Genomic DNA, 13,252 nt, shown 5'->3' with positions numbered 1-13,252 from the left:
GACTGTCTCTTCACATTTTTTTCCCTCTATGTGTGTTTCAGTGCCCCCTTTTCATAAGGACACCGGTCGTATTGGATTAGCACCTGCCTAACCTCATTTCCTCATATTAACCTCAATGCCTCTATAAAAACCTTGTCTTCAAATCCTGAAAGTCAAGATAACAGTGTATAGTTTTATTTATTTATTTATTTATTTATTTTGGAAGGGGTGGCAGAATTCAACTCATATCAAATTTGACACTACCATTATCAGGGTTAAGAAACTGAGGATATTATCATTATCTAATAAAGAGGAGACACCACGTGCTTGCACAGAAGTCGAAGTCCCAACCAAGGAGAAAACAGCTGCACTTACAGAGCTGATTTAGCCACAGGAAGTGCTGGAGGAGGTGCCCAGTGAGGCCTGTGGTCTCACATTGTGATGTGCAGAGGACTTAGTACTCTCCACTCTTTTGATGCTGAAAGGAGGAAAGCAAAGGGGAAGTTCTTGAACCATTAATTCATGGTCATTTTATCAACCATGAAAAAAATGACTCAATTACAGATAAAAGTTTATGTTTTCCACCTAAAGGCTGCAAAGATTTACAGTTCCTTCAGGGGATTGCCTTAATATGGCAGGTAAACACTTAAATGTTAAAATATAAATTAATAGTCTGAAAGCAATTCCCTCATTCTAGGGCCCTATGAAAGAGACTATGCTCCATCAAGTAACCAAGGGTTAGGGACCCATGTACTTGAAATCCCATAAAAATAATAATAATGATGATTTTTATTCATTATGGAATATATATCTCATCCTTGTGTGATAAAGTAGTAAAAGAAAATTCATTTACTCTTTATCAACCATGTACCAAGAGTCCAGCATATTGAAAAAGCCTGCAGCTGTATTTGTACAAAAACTTTAAGAAATTTGTTGTACTATCCCAGTTTTTGGTGGTAGTAGGGTACCAGAATGAAATATTCTAAATCCCTAGAAGTACAATTTTTTCAACTGATATTTGAGCCAAATCATCATTCAAAGAACATTTGAATGTGTGTTTTTTTTTTTTTTGTTGTTGTTTTTTAACTAAATACATGAGAATGAGATCGGAAGTCAGCCAAGACATTTTTTTTTTTTTTTTGCAGTCAACTGAGTCAACTATCAAGAAAAACCATTTACTTGATGCAAATTGCCACATTGATTCACTTCTTGTGAAAGCTGGGGTTTTGATTACCCAATGTTTTTATGTTAGGCCAGAATCATAAGTAGGGCGATTCCCATCCAAGACCATGGGGAAATGTCAAAATCAGAGTTCAACTAAGGCTATAAATGTTGGGAAGCCAACATACACAAGCCACAGCAAGCAGAAAAAAATGATGACTTAGGGCCGAGATGTAGCTCAGTGACAGTACTCATTCAGTGTGTGGGAGGGCCTGGGTTTGATCTCTAAAACCACAAACAATAATATATGAATTATTTAAGTCACTAGGAGAAACAAAAGGATATTTAAGTACTAAATGCAAATCCTGAAATATGAAAATTAAAGAAATAAGAGGAGAATCTAATAGATAAATAGCAGTATGGGGGGGAAGAAAGAAAGGAAGGAAAAAAAAACATCAGCAACAACAAAAAAAATATGCAATAATACCTGGAGGAAGCTGCTTTAATCAATTCTGAATTGGAATAAAATTATATAGGCACATACTATTTATGTGTTTATTTCTTAAAAAAAATAAAAGCTAATATTTTCCAGCTATTATGTTGTGCATGGTGAATTGCTAAATTTAAGAAATATTGAAATAAAATATCCTATTCTATTTAGATAAGACTAAATACATTAAAATTATACAATAACATTATCATTAAAAATACTTTTAGGCTGGTGATGTAGTTCAGTGATCCAGAGCTTGCCTAGCATCCATGAGACCCTGGTTTTGATATCCAGCATCACAACAATAAATAATAACAACAACAATGATTTTGAAATAACTAAAGAGGCAGTCTCACGTAATTAACACAAAAAATAGTGTTCACAATATTAACTCACTGCAATATACAGTTTGAATGATATTGTATCAAAGGTGAACATATATTAAAGGAACGTAATTATTACATTCCTTTAATATAAAGTAATAATCAGATTGTTTTCTATTACCTACCAAAGGTAAAAAACAGCACTATATATGTTGAAAACACAAATTTAGAAAAGAAAAATTAATAAACAAAAGATGACAAAGTTCAATACTTTGGTTTTTATATCAAAATTGACCAAAGGAACTCAAATATCTGCCTACATGGAAATTAAAAAAGTGTGTTTAATGTAATGCTACCCAATTCCTGTCTTTCAGGAGTATGATTTATAAATGAAGAAAACACCAAAGAATTATAAAGAATCACTGCCTATTCAAAAGAGCAAGTTAGATCTTCATTAATATACCTGAATAAGTATCTATGATTCTTTATTAACTGGAAAATATATGTTTTGACATATGCTTAAATCATGTAACTTGTAAACATGCAATTATATATCTTCATGCATGTAAATGTATACAAACATACATGCATCTATACATAGAAATATACTGTAATATGTCTGATTTACAATAGAGAATTTCTAAATTGATCATATATATATATATATATATATAGAGAGAGAGAGAGAGAGAGAGAGAGAGAGAGCGAGAGAGCTAAAACACAGTCTGATTTCAAATAGAAAGGTGTTGATTTTTTTGGCCTTCACTTTTCCTGCAGAGAAAGTTTTAAATGGTCTCTAAGGAAAGATAATGATGCAGTATCCCTGAGTGACTATCACATATTGAGCGAACACAAGATTATAGTTTTTAAATGATAATGAGCTAGAACTACATTTTGTCACAGTAATGAATTTACACTTTTTCAGGCTTTGTCCTTGCTTCAATCTTTGTTTTGAAAAGGAATTGTAAGACAGTTAACAACTGATATTGTCAGAGCAAATAAAAGTAATATAGACATCTTTTCTAGTGATTATGACAGAATATGTACCATGGAAACAATCTCTCAGCAACAAAATCATCCAAATTGGGAAATAATCCCCAGGTCTATTTATCCTTTTTACTTACACTTTTGTGATTTTCTTTAAGCTATTTTAATTTACCCATTATGAAAACTTCAAGGCTAAAAATATAGACTCCATAAATACTGTATTCTATATGAATAAGAAAATCAGACCACAAAATCATGGCTTTGAATGTTCCCTTAGAAATAATAAAGGGTAGCACATTCATTCTGGTAAAAGGAAAGCAAGATCCAGAAAGCCTCTCTGCATTGCCCAGGGCCAAGTAGCTGGTGATTGGCAGAGCCTCCGGGGAAATACAATTCTCCCTACTCCATATCATGGCTAGCTTACTTAAGCTGTAACAAATATGAAATATAAATTGAAGGAATTATTCACATTATTAACAATGAAGTATATTCTTGCAAAAATTTCATTTATTTCTAAAACTTTATTCTGGAAAATTCTTCCCTTATGAAGTCGCTCTCCCAAAATAATGTCTTTAATTCATATTGATTAGAGGCAAAAATAATTTAAAATTCTAATATGCATTAAATGTGGTTTAATAATATACATTATTTTCCTTATAAAATAAAACATAATTGCATATAAGAAATTTCTCATCTTGTCAATGATGAAAAGTTTTAGCTTCAAATTATATCATAATTTTAGATAAGAATTTATGAATAATCATTAGACAGAAAATATTTCCTCTGGAATTTCAGATATATTTTATTTGATATAATCTCATTTTAGCTTTTTTAAATAGCATGCATTTTTTTATATAGCAGCTACCATCTGTTCAAAGAAAAATAATTCTGGAATGCTCCTTTAGCTTGTGCAATTCTGAAAAATTGGTCCCAGAATTGCTTCTGGTACCATGTGTCTAAAAATTAAATAAATAAAATAAAAATAAATAATTAAATTAAAACAATTTAACAATTTAAATTAAAACAACATGTGCCATGTTCTGAATGAAGAATATGGTATTTTTGTAAACAGAAGCTTCACACAAGGATCTTAACCGAACCACCTGGAGTATCATCTAATTAGGTATGCAGTGATCAAATAATCATAAAAACATACTAATATATGTAAAATATCATAGCTCTGGTAAATCCTTTCATGTTGTCACTCTGAAAATAAGCAAGAGAATGAGTTAGCCATTTGAGATCTATCAAAGAAATAATCTTTCTATCCATTCATCTATTGAAGGGCATTTAGGTTGGTTCCACAGTTTAGCTATTGTGAATTATGCTGCTATAAACATTAATGTGGCTGTGTCCCTGTAGTACACTGTTTTTAAGTCCTTTGGGTATAGACTCAGGAGAGGGATAGTTGGGTCAAATGGTGGTTCCATTCCCAATTTTTCAAGAAATCTCCATACTACTTTTCAATAGATAAATGATGAAAAAAATGTGGCATATATACACAAAGGAATATTATCTAGCAGTAAAAGAGAATGAAATCATCGCATTTGCAGGTAAATGGATGGAGTTAGAGAAGATAATGCTAAGTGAAGTTAGCCAGTCCCCCAAAACAAATGCCAAATGTTTTCTCTGATATAAGGAGGCTGATTCATAGGGAGAGAGAGCATGGGAGGAATAGATGAACTCTAGACAAGGTAGAGGGGTTGGAGGAGAAGGGAGGGGGTATGGGGTCATAATGATGGTGGAATGTGATGATCATTATTATCCAAAGAACATGTATGAAGACACGAATTGGTGTGGATATACTTTGTATACAACCAGAGATATGAAAAACTGTGCTCAATATGTGTAATATAAATTGTAATGCATTCTGCAGTCATATATAAATAAAAAATACTAAAAAAGAAAGAATTTTTCATTAAAATGTGACTTTTAAGTTAAAATTGGAAAAAACAGTAAATCCAATAAAATGAAAGCCTATGAGGAGGCAGAGTGAACACTGTATCAGACTTTTGAAGAGAAACATTTCACATTTTCAGACAAAGAACAGAATGGCTGGTAGACAGAACAGACAGGAAGAATGAGAAGTGTATTGTGAGGCAAAGCCAGAAAGGCCTATGAAAGCCTGATTTATGATTTGCTAAAGTGTTTAAGGACAACAAAGATGCATCAATTTATTCTTTTAATTTTTAAGTATATGCAGTTACATGAATAATATTTGAATTTTGTAAAAGTATTTATGAATGCATCATAAATATAATGGTTTAAAGAAGCCAAAGGATCTGCAGGCTAATTAAAGTGCTATAGCTGCACTACAGGAGTCCTGCGACTGCATCTTGAAGGAAAGAAGATAGGCTTTTTTGTTGTTGTTGTTGTTGTTTTATTTGTTTGTTTTAGGTTGTTTTTTTTTTTTTTTTTTTTGAACAGGGGTTAGAACTGAGGCTTTGTGCATGAGAGACAGAAGGTATTTTTCATGTGGAAAAAGTAGATGGAATTTCAATAGTATTTAGGAGCAAAATAATTATTTAACAGGAAGTGATGATGGATTGGAGAATGAAGACTACAAAGGATTGTAATGATATGATTCTGACTTTTGTAACTGCGTAGAATTAGTTGTCATTTTACTAAGACAGGGAATTCCAGAAAAGTACTGCTTTTGAAGATGGAAGGAGTATGACTTTAGTTTAATCTTATCAAGTCTAATTTTCCATTGATCTGTCAAGTGAATGATTCAAGTGGTCTTGTGAGTTATCAGTTTACAACTTGGAGTAGTTTATGGCAGTTGCATATGTGGCTAGAAGACATTAAAAAAATAAGTAATTTTAGTTGACAACATAGAACTGTTACTAAAATTGTGTTAGGCAATCATATATTAAAATCTAAAATGATTTTCTTGCAAATTAGTAAAGGCTTTGTTTTGAAATTATTACTGATTTTTGATTTATAATTTAGAGGCATATTGAAATTTGCTGTAATAATTAAAATAAAATTGAGAAAAAACAAATAGTGGTATCTGAATGGAATATTTCTATACACTTACAGATTCAAATATATGTCAAAAATAGCCCACCACACAAGAAAAGAACATTTTATTCATTTTCATGACAATTGAAGATTCAGATTTTGGAAGCATCAAAAGGAATTTTAATTGTTGAAGATACCATTGCTTATATAGTAGATTTTTAGATTGTGTAAAGAATACAGTTTGGAGTATTTATTATTATTCTGTAGGAAGTAGCTTCTATATGAAGCAGATGATGAGTTTCAAATGATATCTCTGAAATAAGACTTCATCATTGTATAAAGTGTTAATTGTAACTTTGAGGAAACATGCAATAGAATAATCTTATAAAATAAGCACCAGGCATACCACAACCTTTAAGATGGAAGTCCTTAACTTTGAAGCACTTATGATCCATTAGAGTGAGATATTATATATTTAAAGTGCCGCAGAGTGTTATGGGAAGAGCAGAGCATTCAGGGTCAAGTAGAATCCCATAGGAAAGTATGGTCCATTCTACTTGGAAGTGAAGGTTAGAGTTTTTAAAGGGTGGAAAACAAAGTGTTCTTTCTTCAGATATAATTAAGTACAGCTGATTGATGACATGCAATCTCTTAAAGACCTGTGTCATATCTTCTCTTTTCCCTGAAGTCATTTAAAACTTGTTTTACTGAATTGTTCCAAGATAACATTAGATCTTCTTCACTAAAAATATGCTATCAAGGAGAAGAACATTTCACAGGCATTCACCACCAAATCTACGATGTTAACCTGACTCTACGTTGCTGTCACAACCAGTACACTGGTTTCCTTTCTAAGAGGATAATAACTACCTACGCTTTTTAACTATTTACTTCTTGACCATAACTTCACAAACAGTCCCTTCTTTGTACTTTACCTACAGTAAATTCCTTTCTATTATATTATATTCATCAACAGATACCTTTACTTCAATAGCTTACAACTTCAAAAAATCTTAAATTCTGAATCCTTTCCAATTAATATAAACTTCATTGATTTCTCATGTAGATGGAATTTTTTGAATTAAGATTACGAAACAATTGAGTTTTTTTCTCCCTTTCTCCTTTGAGCTCATTAAGTAGTAATTCAGTTCCCATGACTCTTCTGAGATATGTTCTCCTCAGGATAGCTAATAGAGCCTGGAAAATAATCTCTGTGAGCAGACTGAAGTTCTCATTTTCCTCAAAAAATCAGCAGCACTCGACACAATTGACCATTATCTTGTGCATTTGATTCAGACTATTGACTTAAACAACAACAACTATATATTGATGAGCTGAAAAGTGGTATTTCCAGGCCAAATCTTATTCCTTAACTCCTGAGAAGTACCTCCTCAGTTACTTTCCCTTGAATGTGGAAGAGACTACTTCAAATGTAATGTATATGAAGTGAAACTCTTTCTAATTATCCTATTGAAAACTCTTACTTTTGTGGTACTTAGTCCTGATATTAAATCTGTGGAATCATCCTTGAATCTTCTTTACCATGTCTGCTATCCTATTTGTCAACAATAGTATTGTTTGTCCTACTGAAATTTATCTTTTTTTCTGACCACTTCTCACCACCTCCACTGCAGTCATCTACGTCTATTTCTCTAAACTGATTTATTGGAAATATATCAAATTTTATTGCCCAAGTGTGTTTAAAATTGCAAATATCAAACTATGGCTTCAGAATACAGTTAGAATTTATTCAGGTCTTGACCTGTTCAGACTGTTATAGCAAAATACAATGGGCTGGATTATTTAAAAAAAAAAACATATTATTTACCATAGCACTGGAGGTTGGGAAGTACAAAATCAAGATTGAAAACCTTCTTCTGTACTTGCAGATGGCCATATGGTTGCTGTGCCTAGGAAGACAGAGAGAATAAAAAAGAGAATGAAAAAGAAAACTCTCTCTTGTCTTACAAGGACACTTATCCTGTGAATAGGAATCCACCTTTAAGGCTTAATTACCTCTCCAAGGTCCTACCTGCAAATACTAGATTAGGCTTCAACATATGAATTTTGGGAAGAAACAAGCATTCAGCTTATAGCACTTTGCATAGGGAAAAATAATGACATGGATAAGTACTGCTTATTTCCAGATAAACAAGTATTGTCTCTTCATATTCTTTTATAAAATCTTGGAATTTATTTTCATCCAATGGTAATTCTGTGTATCTACAATGTGCTCAGCAACACATTCAGTAATTGTTATGCAAAATGAATAAAGAAGGCAAGTTATCATTGACCAAGTAGAACAGCCATCATGAAATTGCTAGTCAGAAAATGGATGCTATAATTGGAGAACATACTTTTAAATATATTTAGCAGACAGACTTGCACTCTGCATGCTCTTTACTCTAGACTTTACAGATACAATTATTAGATAAATACTTGCTTAATGCACTGGTAAAGCAAGGGCATCAGACAAAAAGCATCAATTTGTTAAATACTTTGGTTCCTAAAAAAGCCTCCAAAAACTTTTAAATGTGCCTCTGTTGTCTGGCTTCTTCAAGTGGTAGGGTACAAATCTCAAGAGTTTAGGGTATTATTCATAGCCTCATAGGATTGGAATTCCATTGCCTCAATACAGGCAGTGGTAGAGGCTTTTATTTAATGCTATGGTAACATTCACCTAAAATCTGAGAAAAGCACTATTGAATGCTTATGGGTAAGGCCATCTGTCCATGCAGGTCTAAGGTTATTTTGTTACATTTACATCTATACATGGTGGGCAATGAAAAATTAAAAGCAAAATTAATCTTTTACCAATTCCTACCTACCTCTTCTCTATTGACTCCTTTGATCCTGCCCAGTAGCTATGATTGAGACTATAGTGAGATAACCAGGAGTTTCATAGCCAGGGGAGTAATTTTGTTTCCTTTGTGTTGATATTTTGCCAAATACTATTTCTGATAATTTGATTATTTATTCCTGGGAAAATTATATAATATTCCTACTGTGCCAAAAAAGGAATAAATAACATGACCCCAAAAGTTGACACAATGAGTGTCTATTTTGCATTAATATTAGCTTTACAAGAAGTAAGAGAGGCATAAGTGTCAGAAATAGAATCCTCAAAGAGGAAACTGATAAAGGGCAGAGATGGGGTGGGGGAGAGCAAAGGATACAGAGAGCTTACAAAGTTTCTGAGTACAGCAAATGTTTAACAGAATTATTCATTTTTGTACATTGGATCTTTCAGAGACCAGCACTGCAGATGGAGTTATTTTGAAGCACACAGAAAGTGGCAGAAATCAATAAAGGAAGGGAAGAATACTTTGAATGAAGATGGAACAGAAAGAAGAAAGAGATTTCTAAAAAGCCAACTCTAAATATACAGTGTTATAAGCTCCCCAATGAATATCTTGACACAAAATAATGCTCACTTCTAGTATTTTACCGTGAGTGGCTATTTACATGTATATATATGAATTAGTAGTTACAGATATTAATTTAACCACACTAATTCTTTGCAACTACATCCTCTGTTGGGGAAATCACTACTGTTTTGATTGCCTTAAAATGGAGACACCTCAGTGTAATTGAGGTAAACAGAGGAAATTACTTTCTTTGCTATCATTGTCCATTCATCCATAGTTGTCATGAAATAAACACTTTCTGATAAATATCAAGTTAGTGCTGAATTTAGACCTTTTATTTTGCCCTGGGATTGTTTATTAGATAGATTAAGATATTTCCTTTTCTGTTTGTTTTGTAAAACCAAATTATTATTTGTAAGTAGTAATTTACATGCATTTATTGTGCTGTCAAAATTTATTGTAAACTTTTTCCAAATGTTTGAAACTCAATAAGTTTTACATTGTTAGTTTGTATATCACACAGTTCTAAGAACTCAAAAGAAGAAAAATAAGAAATTCAAATGATATAATCATGAAAAATATTACACATTCAGACAATCACCTTTTTTGAGTTAATTTCCTTAGATGTTATTAGGTAAAATAACTGCCAGGTTTATGGAAAATGCTTAGATTTGTTAAAAATTGGGAAGAGCAAGTAAAATGACCTATACAGAGCTTCTGCATGCTTTAGGGGGAAATTGTTCTTTGAGTTGGACTTGATGAAATCCTTTGTTTTCTTAGAAGAGTATTAGGAATCTCTACTTCAATAAATAGGCATAAAATTTTGTGAACTTCAAGGGCTCCTAACTTCTGTACCCAGCATCTTCCACTCTGTATGTAATGGGCCAGTCATTTTACCATGGATTATGACAAACACACAACATGAGAAAAGAGTGAATTTATTCCAATCAGATCGAGGAAAAATATGACTATGGCTTTTGGTGATCAGAGTGAGAATATTTATCTCCTAGCTGGTGGAAAATAAGCTTGCCCTTGCCATAACCTCCATTTTCCTTCCTCCCAATATGGTCTCACAGAAGAACTAAAAATGAGTTAGTTTGCAATCATCCACATAACCATTCAGCTTGATGGTTTTAAAACTTGAGATAATTGCAATTGATGTTTATATGTGTAGAGAGAAAACAATCTGGATGGACATGATCAATCTTTCTATTTTGAAAGTGTCAGAATAATGCTAGCACTTGAGAAATGTATTATAAATATTAGCCTCTGCTATGAGGCTTATATATAATGTTAAATTCAATGTTTTTTTAAGTTGATATAATTGTAAAAAGGTATAGTGTTAAATGTTTTAATGAATTACTGTATTAAACAAGGGACAGGTCAGTTCATAGCACCAAAATCCAGAATTTATAATAATAGCTTACATAGTGTGAGAATGTTTTTTGAATATGCAGGCAATGCTTTTTAAATTTGACCACTAAATCTTTTATTCATAGCACATCTTGCAAGATGGATATTCCATGAAATGTACTTTGGGAAATTCCAGTCAGCTATTTTAAGGCTGCATTTTCTCAATCCTTCTTGTTTCTAACACTCCTCAGTTAATAGGAGATAACACAAGTCATTAAACATAAACTTACTCAAGTTCCCATCCAAAATTCAGTGAAATTACCTGACTTTGTATTAATTTATTTTATTCTGTCTTACCTAAGAACAATAAAGCACTCCAAATTATGATGAATTGCAAAGATTCTTATTTCCTCATGATTCTCTTTCCTCTCAGTTATTTCATATCTTTAATGTCTTGAATTTTGATAATTTTTCCTCATTGTCATTTAAATACACACTTTCTTTATAAAATGTTAAAGTTGAAGTTCTTCCAGAAGATACTCTAACAAGATTTCTGCTTGTCCTCAAATATCAGGTTAGTCCCATATACAAATAGTAAAAATGATTGCCATGAACCTCTGCCATGTGTCTAAGGATCTCTGTAGGAGACCCCTGAATAAAATCAAATAAATAATAAAATCCCAAAAGTGATTTTATAGCATGGATTTTTTTATGTATCTTTTCCAGAAACATTTGGAGTGCTAAATGCTCCCATTGAAAATATCCCTTAAAAAATGAAAGGGGTAGAAGATTCTCTTTAGAGAGAAGGACTTCAATGGGACTGTGGAAGAGTCTGAGAGGTTATCACAAATCTCTGAAACAAGTAGTGAGAGATTGTGAGAGACTTGTTATTATTCTGACTTCTAGTTTGCCTAAATATTTTCTCTGTTCCTGTAACTCTACCTAGTAGTTTCTGACTCCCCTGACTTGTAGCCACATACTTTCATTTAAGCTATTGTAGTGTGGCAGGTAGTTAAGTACAATATTTTCAAGCCTGACCAAACATCCCCACACAATTCTCTTTTTCTTTTTACCTCTTTATTTCCTTTCTCTAAGCCAGATTCAGTGAGTGATGTAATTGTGAAATAAAAGAGCTCATTTGTGTAATTCAATCGCTATGTGGAATATGACCTTCAGGATAACTACTTTGAAACCTTGAATGAGAACAAAATAATAGATTTCACTTATGCTGAATCACACCTTTGAAAACTTATGTTTGTTTCTTCCTTATGTATTAATGAGGGGTAATTTCTGCCTATTATATTTGGAGAGCATTAGAATTATAGGGATGAGATTCCTTGGAAGATCTGTGGTAATGGAAGATCCTGCTATGTCCTGGAAATAAATCCTTAGGCAAGAAATTTTCAGTTATATGGACACATTTGTTTACATGAATCAGATGTGAACCATAGGAAAGAAAGAGCTGAGCTTTTTTTATATTTTCATTTTAATGGTAACTGTCTATTTTATTCTCTTCACTTTCATCTTTTTTTTTTCTTTTAACCTGGAAGGGTCTGGAATATTATTAACTACCAAGTATGGAAAGGAATAACTAAGAGTTTGATGGACTAAACTCCATAGCAAAGTAATAAGCCACAGGAGAATTTAGCTTGGGTTGTAGGGCTAGAAATATTAAAATGAGTTCAGAGATTTAATAATTACAAAGAACTGAACATTCCGAAACCTGTATGTGAAGAGAAGTCACGTTTTTGATATTTGTTAACTTTAGGCAATTTCATTAACTGTGTACCTACCTTTGTGTGTCAGAGAAGCTCATCTCTTTTCATATAAAAGACTGAGGGAGGTGGTGTGTGGGCTCTGTAATATTTCTTGACCCATCTACTCTAGAAATTTAATATATTATGTATGTTTCCTCCATTCCTGAACTAGAAACAATGGATGGGGTAACCTCATTTCAGAGGCTGAACTCATGAAACTCATCCTAGCAATGGTTAAAATCAAGCATATGGTCAAACCAACTGCTAGGGGACTGAGAAATAATTTTTATCATGCATGGCCTTTTGCTAAGCTAAGACTGCCTATTGTTTTTGATCCTACATATATTGATAACCTCAACCTTTTGGAGGAAAGGCAAGCCAACAGCAGTAATGCTAGACTTTCAAGGCCTAGAATATCATTTCACATAATGATGAAAATTTATATAAATAGTTCACAAAATAATTATGATTAAAAATAACCCTGTTATTATAAAAATATGCAACCAAGAACTAACTATAGAAGCGGTAACCATAACTAAAGTGAGCCCTTTAGCTGACCTGGAAAATTTGCTAAATGATTTTAATCTGGATCAAAATTAGAATTTAATAAATATCATGTCATTGTCATGACTGCATTATATATTATAAGAGAAAAAGGTTCTAAGAAAAATTCAGTAGAGAAATTGGCCCATGATGATACTTAACTAAACAATGTAGGCTGGGAAATAATAGAATTACTAGGATACTAGAATGTGACCAAACTGAAAATTGTTTCTATTCTATATTTGGAGGATGGGCTAATAAGGTAATCTAGATTAAGATTTTTCCTCCATATACATTATTTATTTGGTATTGATAATTACACCTTTT

The sequence above is a fragment of the Marmota marmota genome, unplaced genomic scaffold, assembly GCF_001458135.2.
Source record: "Marmota marmota marmota unplaced genomic scaffold, marMar, whole genome shotgun sequence".
Taxonomy (NCBI): domain Eukaryota; kingdom Metazoa; phylum Chordata; class Mammalia; order Rodentia; family Sciuridae; genus Marmota; species Marmota marmota.
Note: the sequence above shows the minus strand (reverse complement) of the source record.